The sequence below is a fragment of the Chiloscyllium plagiosum genome, unplaced genomic scaffold, assembly GCF_037043375.1.
Source record: "Chiloscyllium plagiosum isolate Xiang-an unplaced genomic scaffold, Cpla_swu_hap1 HiC_scaffold_11, whole genome shotgun sequence".
In the NCBI taxonomy this organism is placed as follows: Eukaryota; Metazoa; Chordata; class Chondrichthyes; order Orectolobiformes; family Hemiscylliidae; genus Chiloscyllium; species Chiloscyllium plagiosum.
The window spans coordinates 89,757,945-89,770,203 of NW_028270149.1; positions in this window are offsets into that span (position 1 = coordinate 89,757,945).

Sequence of the window (12,259 nt, forward strand, 5' to 3'; positions counted from 1 at the left end):
ACTTATTTACAGAATCAAACTGCACACGTTCATTCAAGGAAAGAGAGTGCACTTGTCAATGCAATGAGTAGAGCTACTCTCATTCATTCTTTGCCACACGGTTAACGAATTGTCTCAATCAAACTGCAGATATTCAATCCATGCACAAACTGCACGTGTTAATGCTATGAATACTGCTTCTCTCATTCATTCAATGTGTCAAGCTTGGCGTTTTAATTCAGTCAAATAAACATAAATCATACAACTGATGAATCATATTGCACCCACTCATTCAATGAAATACATTGCACGACTTAGTTCAAAGAGTAGAGCTCATGCCATTCGTTCAATGTCACGAGCAAAACGCATTCATTCAATGAAACAAATCCCACGTCTTAATTCAATGAGTACAGGTTCGCTCATTCATTCAATGTGTCAAGCTTGACGCTTTAATTCAATGAAGCAAACTGCACTCGTTGATTTCATTGAGTGCAGTTTGCAAAACGCATTCATTCAATGAAACAAATCCCACGTCTTAATTCAATGAGTAGAGCTTCTCTCATTCATTCAATGTGTCAAGCTTAACGTTGTAATTCCATCAACCAAACTTAAATCATACAATGTATGAATCATATTGCACCCACTCATTCAATGAAATACACTGCACGACTTAGTTCAAAGAGTAGAGCTCATGCCATTCGTTCAATGTCACGAGCAAAACGCATTCATTCAATGAAACAAATTCCACGTCTTAATTCAATGAGTACAGCTTCGCTCATTCATTCAATATGTCAAGCTTGACGCTTTATTTCAACGAAGCAAACTGCACTCATTGATTTCATTGAACCATACTTCAATCATTCATTCAATGCTTCAAACGTTATTCGTTGTTTGAATGAAACAAACTTAACTCACTTATTTACAGAATCAAACTGCACACGTTCATTCAAGGAAAGAGAGTGCACTTGTCAATTCAATGAGTAGAGCTACTCTCATTCATTCTTTGCCACACGGTTAACGAATTGTCTCAATCAAACTGCAGATATTCAATCCATGCACAAACTGCACGTGTTAATGCTATGAATACTGCTTCTCTCATTCATTCAATGTGTCAAGCTTGGCGTTTTAATTCAGTCAAATAAACATAAATCATACAACTGATGAATCATATTGCACCCACTCATTCAATGAAATACACTGCACGACTTAGTTCAAAGAGTAGAGCTCATGCCATTCGTTCAATGTCACGAGCAAAACGCATTCATTCAATGAAACAAATCCCTCGTCTTAATTCAATGAGTACAGGTTCGCTCATTCATTCAATGTGTCAAGCTTGACGCTTTAATTCAATGAAGCAAACTGCACTCATTGATTTCATTGAACCATACTTCAATCATTCATTCAATGTTTCAAACGTTATTCGTTGTTTGAATGAAACAAACTTAACTCACTTATTTACAGAATCAAACTGCACACGTTCATTCAAGGAAAGAGAGTGCACTTGTCAATGCAATGAGTAGAGCTACTGTCATTCATTCATTGCCACACGCTTAACGAATTGTCTCAATCAAACTGCAGATATTCAATCCATGCACCAAACTGCACGTGTTAATACAATGAATACTGCTTCTCTATTTCATTCAATGTGTCAAGCTTGACGTTTTAATTCAGTCAAATAGACATAAATCATACAACTGATGAATCACATTGCACCCATTCATTCAATGAAATACACTGCACGAATTATTCAATGAGGAGAGCTAATGCCATTCATTCAATGTCTTGAGCAAACCGCCTTCATTCAGTGAAACAAACTGCATGTCTTAATTCAATGAGTAGAGCTTCTCTCATTCTTTCAATATGTCAAGTTTAACGTTTTAATTCAATGAAGTAAACAGCACTCATTGATTCATTGAATCAAACTTGAATCATTCATTCAATGTTTCAAACGTCAAACGTTATTCATTGTTTCAATGAAACAAACTTAACTCACTTATTTTTTGAATCAAACTGCACATGTTCATTCAAGGATAGAGAGTGCACTTGTCAATTCAATGAGTAGAGCTTCTCTCATTCTTTCAATGTGTCAAGCTCAACGTTTTAATTCAATCAAACATAATTAAATCATACAATTGGTGAATCGTACTGCACCCATTCATTCAATGAAAAACAAACTCCACGTCTTAATTCAATGAGTAGAGCTACTGACGTTCATTCAATGTGTCAAGCTTAACGCTTTCATTCAATGAAGTAAACTGCACTCATTGATTCATTAAATCAAACTTCAAGGATTAATTCAATGTTTCAAACGTTATTCATTGTTTCAATGAAAGAAACGTAACTCACTTATTTAGTGAATAAAACTGCACTAGTTCATTCAAAGAAAGAGACTACACTTGTCAATTCAATGAGTAGAGCTACTCTCATTCATTCATTGACACACGCTTCCCGCATTATCGCAATCAAACTGCACAGATTCACTCCATGAACCAAACTGCTCGTGTAACTTCAATGTGCCAAGCTCACCGCTTTCATTCAATGGAAGAAACTGCATTCATTCATTCATTCCTTTTCAATCATTGATTCAAAGAATCAAAAGTAATTCGTTGATTTAAACTTCACTCATTTCTGAAGTCAATTTATCTGTAATCATTCAATCAATCAATCCAACTGCAAACATTGATTCCATGACAAAGACTGCAAGTACCGTTTCAATGAATCGTGCTTTTGCCACTCATTCAATGAAACAAACTGCACAGCTTAATTCAATGAGTAGAGCTTCTCTCATTCATTCAATGTGTCAAGCTTAACGTTGTAATTCAATCAAACAAACTTAAATCATACAATGTATGAATCATACTGCACACACTCATTCAAAGAAATACACTGCTCGTCTTAATTCAAAGCGTACTGCTCCTCTGCCATTCATTCCATGCCATGACGAATACGCATTCATTCAATGAATCAAACTGCACCCATTCATTCAATGAAACAAACTGCACGTCTGAATTGAACAAGTAGAGCTACTCTCATTCATTAAATGTGTCAAGCTTAACGCATTAATGCAATGAAGCTAACTGCACTTTTGATTCATTGAATCAAACTTCAATCATTAATTCAACCTTATTGATTAAGCAAACTTAACTCACTTATTTAGTGAATCAAACTGCAATGGTTCATTCAAACAAAGAGACTACACTTGTCAATTCAATGACAAGCTACTCATTCATTGACATACGCTTCCCGCATTGTCTCAATCAAACTGCACAGATTCACTCCATGAACCAAACTGCTCGTGCAAAATCAATGAGTAGAGCTTCTCTCATTCATTCAATGTGTCATGCTCAAAGCTTTCATTCAATGGAAGAAACTGCATTCGTTCATTCATTCCTTTTCAATCATTGATTCAACGAATCAAAAGTAATTCGTTGATTTAAACTTCACTCATGTCTGAAGTCAATTTATCTGCAATCATTCAATCAACCAATCCAACTGCAAACATTCGTTCAATGACAAAGACTGCAAGTAACGTTTCAATGATTCGTGCTTTTGCCACTCATTCAATGAAACAAACTGCACAGTTTAATTCAATGAGTAGAGCTTCGCTCATTCATTCAATGTGTCAAGCTTGACGCTTTAATTCAATGAAGCAAACTGCACTCATTGATTTCATTGAACCATACTTCAATCATTCATTCAATGTTTCAAACGTTATTCATTGTTTGAATGAAACAAACTTAACTCACTTATTTACAGAATCAAACTGCACACGTTCATTCAAGGAAAGAGAGTGCACTTGTCAATTCAATGAGTAGAGCTACTCTCATTCATTCATTGCCACACGCTTAACGAATTGACTCAATCAAACTGCAGATATTCAATACATGCACCAAATTGCACGTGTTAATACAATGAATACTGCTTCTCTCATTCATTCAATGTGTCAAGCTTGACGTTTTAATTCAGTCAAATAAACATAAATCATACAACTGGTGAATCATATTGCACCCACTCGTTCAATGAAATACACTGCACGACTTAGTTCAAAGAGTAGAGCTAATGCCATTCGTTCAATGTCACGAGCAAAACGCATTCATTCAATGAAACAAATTCCACGTCTTAATTCAATGAGTACAGCTCAGCTCATTCATTCAATGTGTCAAGCTTGACGCTTTAATTCAATGAAGCAAACTGCACTCATTGATTTCATTGAACCATACTTCAATCATTCATTCAATGGTTCAAACGTTATTCATTGTTTGAAAGAAACAAACTTAACTCACTTATTTAGAGAATCAAACTGCACACGTTCATTCAAGGAAAGAGAGTGCACTTGTCAATTCAATGAGTAGAGCTACTCTCATTCATTCTTTGCCACACGGTTAACGAATTGTCTCAATCAAACTGCAGATATTCAATCCATGCACAAACTGCACGTGTTAATGCTATGAATACTGCTTCTCTCATTCATTCAATGTGTCAAGCTTGGCGTTTTAATTCTGTCAAATAAACATAAATCATACAACTGATGAATCATATTGCACCCACTGATTCAATGAAATACACTGCACGACTTAGTTCAAAGAGTAGAGCTCATGCCATTCGTTCAATGTCACGAGCAAAACGCATTCATTCAATGAAACAAATTCCACGTCTTAATTCAATGAGTACAGGTTCGCTCATTCATTCAATGTGTCAAGCTTGACGCTTTAATTCAATGAAGCAAACTGCACTCATTGATTTCATTGAACCATACTTCAATCATTCATTCAATGTTTCAAACGTTATTCGTTGTTTGAATGAAACAAACTTAACTCACTTATTTACAGAATCAAACTGCACACGTTCATTCAAGGAAAGAGAGTGCACTTGTCAATGCAATGAGTAGAGCTACTGTCATTCATTCATTGCCACACGCTTAACGAATTGTCTCAATCAAACTGCAGATATTCAATCCATGCACCAAACTGCACGTGTTCATACAATGAATACTGCTTCTCTATTTCATTCAATGTGTCAAGCTTGACGTTTTAATTCAGTCAAATAAACATAAATCATACAACTGATGAATCATATTGCACCCATTCATTCAATGAAATACACTGCACGACTTATTCAATGAGGAGAGCTAATGCCATTCATTCAATGTCTTGAGCAAACCGCCTTCATTCAATGAAACAAACTGCATGTCTTAATTCAATGAGTAGAGCTTCTCTCATTCTTTCAATATGTCAAGTTTAACGTTATAATTCAATGAAGTAAACAGCACTCATTGATTCATTGAATCAAACTTGAATCATTCATTCAATGTTTCAAACGTCAAACGTTATTCATTGTTTCAATGAAACAAACTTAACTCACATATTTTTTGAATCAAACTGCACATGTTCATTCAAGGATAGAGAGTGCACTTGTCAATTCAATGAGTAGAGCTTCTCTCATTCTTTCAATGTGTCAAGCTCAACGTTTTAATTCAATCAAACATAATTAAATCATACAATTGGTGAATCGTACTGCACCCATTCATTCAATGAAAAACAAATTCCACGTCTTAATTCAATGAGTAGAGCTACTGACGTTCATTCAATGTGTCAAGCTTAACGCTTTCATTCAATGAAGTAAACTGCACTCATTGATTCATTAAATCAAACTTCAAGGATTAATTCAATGTTTCAAACGTTATTCATTGTTTCAATGTAACAAACGTAACTCACTTATTTAGTGAATAAAACTGCACTAGTTCATTCAAAGAAAAAAACTACACTTGTCAATTCAATGAGTAGAGCTACTCTCATTCATTCATTGACACACGCTTCCCGCATTGTCGCAATCAAACTGCACAGATTCACTCCATGAACCAAACTGCTCGTGTAACTTCAATGTGTCAAGCTCACCGCTTTCATTCAATGGAAGAAACTGCATTCATTCATTCATTCCTTTTCAATCATTGATTCAAAGAATCAAAAGTAATTCGTTGATTTAAACATCACTCATTTCTGAAGTCAATTTATCTGTAATCATTCAATCAATCAATCCAACTGCAAACATTGATTCCATGACAAAGACTGCAAGTACCGTTTCAATGAATAGTGCTTTTGCCACTCATTCAATGAAACAAACTGCACAGCTTAATTTAATGAGTAGAGCTTCTTTCAGTCATTCAATGTGTCAAGCTTAACGTTTTAATTCAATCAAACAAACTTAAATCATACAATGTATGAATCATACTGCACACACTCATTCAATGAAATACACTGCTCGTCTTAATTCAAAGCGTACTGCTCCTCTGCCATTCATTCCATGCCATGACGAATACGCATTCATTCAATGAATCAAACTGCACTCATTCATTCAATGAAACAAACTGCACGTCTTAATTGAATGAGTAGAGCTACTCTCATTCATTAAATGTGTCAAGCTTAACGCATTAATGCAATGAAGCTAACTGCACTTTTGATTCATTGAATCAAACTTCAATCATTAATTCAACCTTATTCATTGTTTCAATGAAGCAAACTTCACTCACTTATTTAGTGAATAAAACTGCACTAGTTCATTCAAACAAAGAGACTACACTTGGCAATTCAATGACAAGCTACTCATTCATTGACATACGCTTCCCGCATTGTCTCAATCAAACTGCACAGATTCACTCCATGAACCAAACTGCTCGTGCAAAATCAATGAGTAGAGCTTCTCTCATTCATTCAATGTGTCATGCGCAAAGCTTTCATTCAATGGAAGAAACTGCATTCGTTCATTCATTCCTTTTCAATCAAAAGTAATTCGTTGATTTAAACTTCACTCATGTCTGAAGTCAATTTATCTGCAATCATTCAATCAATCAATCCAACTGCAAACATTCGTTCAATGACAAAGACTGCAAGTACCGTTTCAATGATTCGTGCTTTTGCCACTCATTCAATGAAACAAACTGCACAGTTTAATTCAATGAGTAGAGCTTATCTCATTCGTTCAATGTGTCAAGCTTAACGCTTTAATTCAATGAAGCAAACTGCACTCATTGATTTCATTGAACCATACTTCAATCATTCATTCGATGTTTCAAACGTTATTCATTGTTTGAATGAAACAAACTTAACTCACTTATTTACAGAATCAAACTGCACACGTTCATTCAAGGAAAGAGAGTGCACTTGTCAATTCAATGAGTAGAGCTACTCTCATTCATTCATTGCCACACGCTTAACGAATTGTCTCAATCAAACTGCAGATATTCAATACATGCACCAAATTGCACGTGTTAATACAATGAATACTGCTTCTCTCATTCATTCAATGTGTCAAGCTTGACGTTTTAATTCAGTCAAATAAACATAAATCATACAACTGGTGAATCATATTGCACCCACTCATTCAATGAAATACACTGCACGACTTAGTTCAAAGAGTAGAGCTCATGCCATTCTCTTTCTTTGAATGAACTCGTGCAGTTTTATTCACTAAATAAGTGAGTTACGTTTGTTTCATTGAAACAATGAATAACGTTTGAAACATTGAATTAATCCTTGAAGTTTGATTTAATGAATCAATGAGTGCAGTTTACTTCATTGAATGAAAGCGTTAAGCTTGACACATTGAATGAACGTCAGTAGCTCTACTCATTGAATTAAGACGTGGAGTTTGTTTTTCATTGAATGAATGGGTGCAGTACGATTCACCAATTGTATGATTTAATTATGTTTGATTGAATTAAAACGTTGAGCTTGACACATTGAAAGAATGAGAGAAGCTCTACTCATTGAATTGACAAGTGCACTCTCTATCCTTGAATGAACATGTGCAGTTTGATTCAAAAAATAAGTGAGTTAAGTTTGTTTCATTGAAACAATGAATAACGTTTGACGTTTGAAACATTGAATGAATGATTCAAGTTTGATTCAATGAATCAATGAGTGCAGTTTACTTCATTAAATTAAAGCGTTAAACTTGACATATTGAAAGAATGAGAGAAGCTCTACTCATTGAATTAAGACGTGCAGTTTGTTTCATTGAATGAAGGCGGTTTGCTCAAGACATTGAATGAATGGCATTAGCTCTCCTCATTGAATAAGTCGTGCAGTGTATTTCATTGAATGAATGGGTGCAATATGATTCATCAGTTGTATGATTTATGTTTATTTGACTGAATTAAAACGTCAAGCTTGACACATTGAATGAAATAGAGAAGCAGTATTCATTGTATTAACACGTGCAGTTTGGTTCATGGATTGAATATCTGCAGTTTGATTGGGACAATTCGTTAAGCGTGTGGCAATGAATGAATGACAGTAGCTCTACTCATTGCATTGACAAGTGCACTCTCTTTCCTTGAATGAACGTGTGCAGTTTGATTCTGTAAATAAGTGAGTTAAGTTTGTTTCATTCAAACAACGAATAACGTTTGAAACATTGAATGAATGATTGAAGTATGGTTCAATGAAATCAATGAGTGCAGTTTGCTTCATTGAATTAAAGCGTTAAGCTTGACACATTGAATGAATGAGATAAGCTCTACTCATTGAATTAAACTGTGCAGTTTGTTTCATTGAATGAGTGGCAAAAGCACGAATCATTGAAACGGTACTTGCAGTCTTTGTCATTGAACGAATGTTTGCAGTTGGATTGGTTGATTGAATGATTGCAGATAAATTGACTTCAGACATGAGTGAAGTTTAAATCAACGAATTACTTTTGATTCGTTGAATCAATGATTGAAAAGGAATGGATGAACGAATGCAGTTTCTTCCATTGAATGAAAGCTTTAAGCATGACACATTGAATGAATGAGAGAAGCTCTACTCATTGATTTTGCACGAGCAGTTTGGTTCATGGAGTGAATCTGTGCAGTTTGATTGAGACAATGCGGGAAGCGTATGTCAATGAATGAGTAGCTTGTCATTGAATTGACAAGTGTAGTCTCTTTGTTTGAATGAACCATTGCAGTTTTATTCACTAAATAAGTGAGTTAAGTTTGCTTCATTGAAACAATGAATAAGGTAGAATTAATGATTGAAGTTTGATTCAATGAATCAAAAGTGCAGTTAGCTTCATTGCATTAATGCGTTAATCTTGACACATTTAATGAATGAGAGTAGCTCTACTTGTTCAATTAAGACGTGCAGTTTGTTTCATTGAATGAATGGGTGCAGTTTGATTCATTGAATGAATGCGTATTCGTCATGGCATGGAATGAATGGCAGAGGAGCAGTACGCTTTGAATTAAGACGAGCAGTGTATTTCTTTGAATGAGTGTGTGCAGTATGATTCATACATTGTATGATTTAAGTTTGTTTGATTGAATTACAACGTTAAGCTTGACATATTACAGTTTGATTCTGTAAATAAGTGAGTTAAGTTTGTTTCATTCAAACAACGAATAACGTTTGAAACATTGAATGAATGATTGAAGTATGGTTCAATGAAATCAATGAGTGCAGTTTGCTTCATTGAATTAAAGCGTCAAGCTTGACACATTGAATGAATGAGCGAACCTGTACTCATTGAATTAAGACGTGGGATTTGTTTCATTGAATGAATGCGTTTTGCTCGTGACATTGAACGAATGGCATGAGCTCTACTCTTTGAACTAAGTCGTGCAATGTATTTCATTGAATGAGTGGGTGCAATATGATTCATCAGTTGTATGATTTATGTTTATTTGACAGAATTAAAACGCCAAGCTTGACACATTGAATGAATGAGAGAAGCAGTATTCATAGCATTAACACGTGCAGTTTGTGCATGGATTGAATATCTGCAGTTTGATTGAGACAATTCGTTAACCGTGTGGCAAAGAATGAATGAGAGTAGCTCTACTCATTGAATTGACAAGTGCACTCTCTTTCCTTGAATGAACGTGTGCAGTTTGATTCTCTAAATAAGTGAGTTAAGTTTGTTTCATTCAAACAATGAATAACGTTTGAAACATTGAATGAATGATTGAAGTATGGTTCAATGAAATCAATGAGTGCAGTTTGCTTCATTGAATTAAAGCGTTAAGCTTGACACATTGAATGAATGAGATAAGCTCTACTCATTGAATTAAACTGTGCAGTTTGTTTCATTGAATGAGTGGCAAAAGCACGAATCATTGAAACGGTACTTGCAGTCTTTGTCATTGAACGAATGTTTGCAGTTGGATTGGTTGATTGAATGATTGCAGATAAATTGACTTCAGACATGAGTGAAGTTTAAATCAACGAATTACTTTTGATTCGTTGAATCAATGATTGAAAAGGAATGGATGAACGAATGCAGTTTCTTCCATTGAATGAAAGCTTTGAGCATGACACATTGAATGAATGAGAGAAGCTCTACTCATTGATTTTGCACGAGCAGTTTGGTTAATGGAGTGAATCTGTGCAGTTTGATTGAGACAATGCGGGAAGCGTATGTCAATGAATGAGTAGCTTGTCATTGAATTGACAAGTGTAGTCTCTTTGTTTGAATGAACCATTGCAGTTTTATTCACTAAATAAGTGAGTTAAGTTTGCTTCATTGAAACAATGAATAAGGTTGAATTAATGATTGAAGTTTGATTCAATGAATCAAAAGTGCAGTTAGCTTCATTGCATTAATGCGTTAATCTTGACACATTTAATGAATGAGAGTAGCTCTACTTGTTCAATTAAGACGTGCAGTTTGTTTCATTGAATGAATGGGTGCAGTTTGATTCATTGAATGAATGCGTATTCGTCATGGCATGGAATGAATGGCAGAGGAGCAGTACGCTTTGAATTAAGACGAGCAGTGTATTTCTTTGAATGAGTGTGTGCAGTATGATTCATACATTGTATGATTTAAGTTTGTTTGATTGAATTACAACGTTAAGCTTGACACATTGAATGAATGAGAGAAGCTCTACTCATTGAATTAAGCTGTGCAGTTTGTTTCATTGAATGAGTGGCAAAAGCACGATTCATTGAAACGGTACTTGCAGTCTTTGTCATGGAATCAATGTTTGCAGTTGGATTGATTGATTGAATGATTACAGATAAATTGACTTCAGAAATGAGTGAAGTTTAAATCAACGAATTACTTTTGATTCTTTGAATCAATGATTGAAAAGGAATGAATGAATGAATGCAGTTTCTTCCATTGAATGAAAGCGGTGAGCTTGACACATTGAAGTTACACGAGCAGTTTGGTTCATGGAGTGAATCTGTGCAGTTTGATTGCGACAATGCGGGAAGCGTGTGTCAATGAATGAATGAGAGTAGCTCTAATTGAATTGACAAGAGTAGTCTCTTTCTTTGAATGAACTAGTGCAGTTTTATTCACTAAATAAGTGAGTTACGTTTGTTTCATTGAAACAATGAATAACGTTTGAAACATTGAATTAATCCTTGAAGTTTGATTTAATGAATCAATGAGTGCAGTTTACTTCATTGAATGAAAGCGTTAAGCTTGACACATTGAATGAACGTCAGTAGCTCTACTCATTGAATTAAGACGTGGAGTTTGTTTTTCATTGAATGAATGGGTGCAGTACGATTCACCAATTGTATGATTTAATTATGTTTGATTGAATTAAAACGTTGAGCTTGACACATTGAAAGAATGAGAGAAGCTCTACTCATTGAATTGACAAGTGCACTCTCTATCCTTGAATGAACATGTGCGGTTTGATTCAAAAAATAAGTGAGTTAAGTTTGTTTCATTGAAACAATGAATAACGTTTGACGTTTGAAACATTGAATGAATGATTCAAGTTTGATTCAATGAATCAATGAGTGCAGTTTACTTCATTAAATTAAAGCGTTAAACTTGACATATTGAAAGAATGAGAGAAGCTCTACTCATTGAATTAAGACGTGCAGTTTGTTTCATTGAATGAAGGCGGTTTGCTCAAGACATTGAATGAATGGCATTAGCTCTCCTCATTGAATAAGTCGTGCAGTGTATTTCATTGAATGAATGGGTGCAATATGATTCATCAGTTGTATGATTTATGTTTATTTGACTGAATTAAAACGTCAAGCTTGACACATTGAATGAATGAGAGAAGCAGTATTCATTGTATGAACACGTGCAGTTTGGTGCATGGATTGAATATCTGCAGTTTGATTGAGACAATTCGTTAAGCGTGTGGCAATGAATGAATGAGAGTAGCTCTACTCATTGAATTGACAAGTGCACTCTCTTTCCTTGAATGAACGTGTGCAGTTTGATTCTGTAAATAAGTGAGTTAAGTTTGTTTCATTCAAACAATGAATAACGTTTGAAACAAAGAATGAATGATTGAAGTATGGTTCAATGAAATCAATGAGTGCAGTTT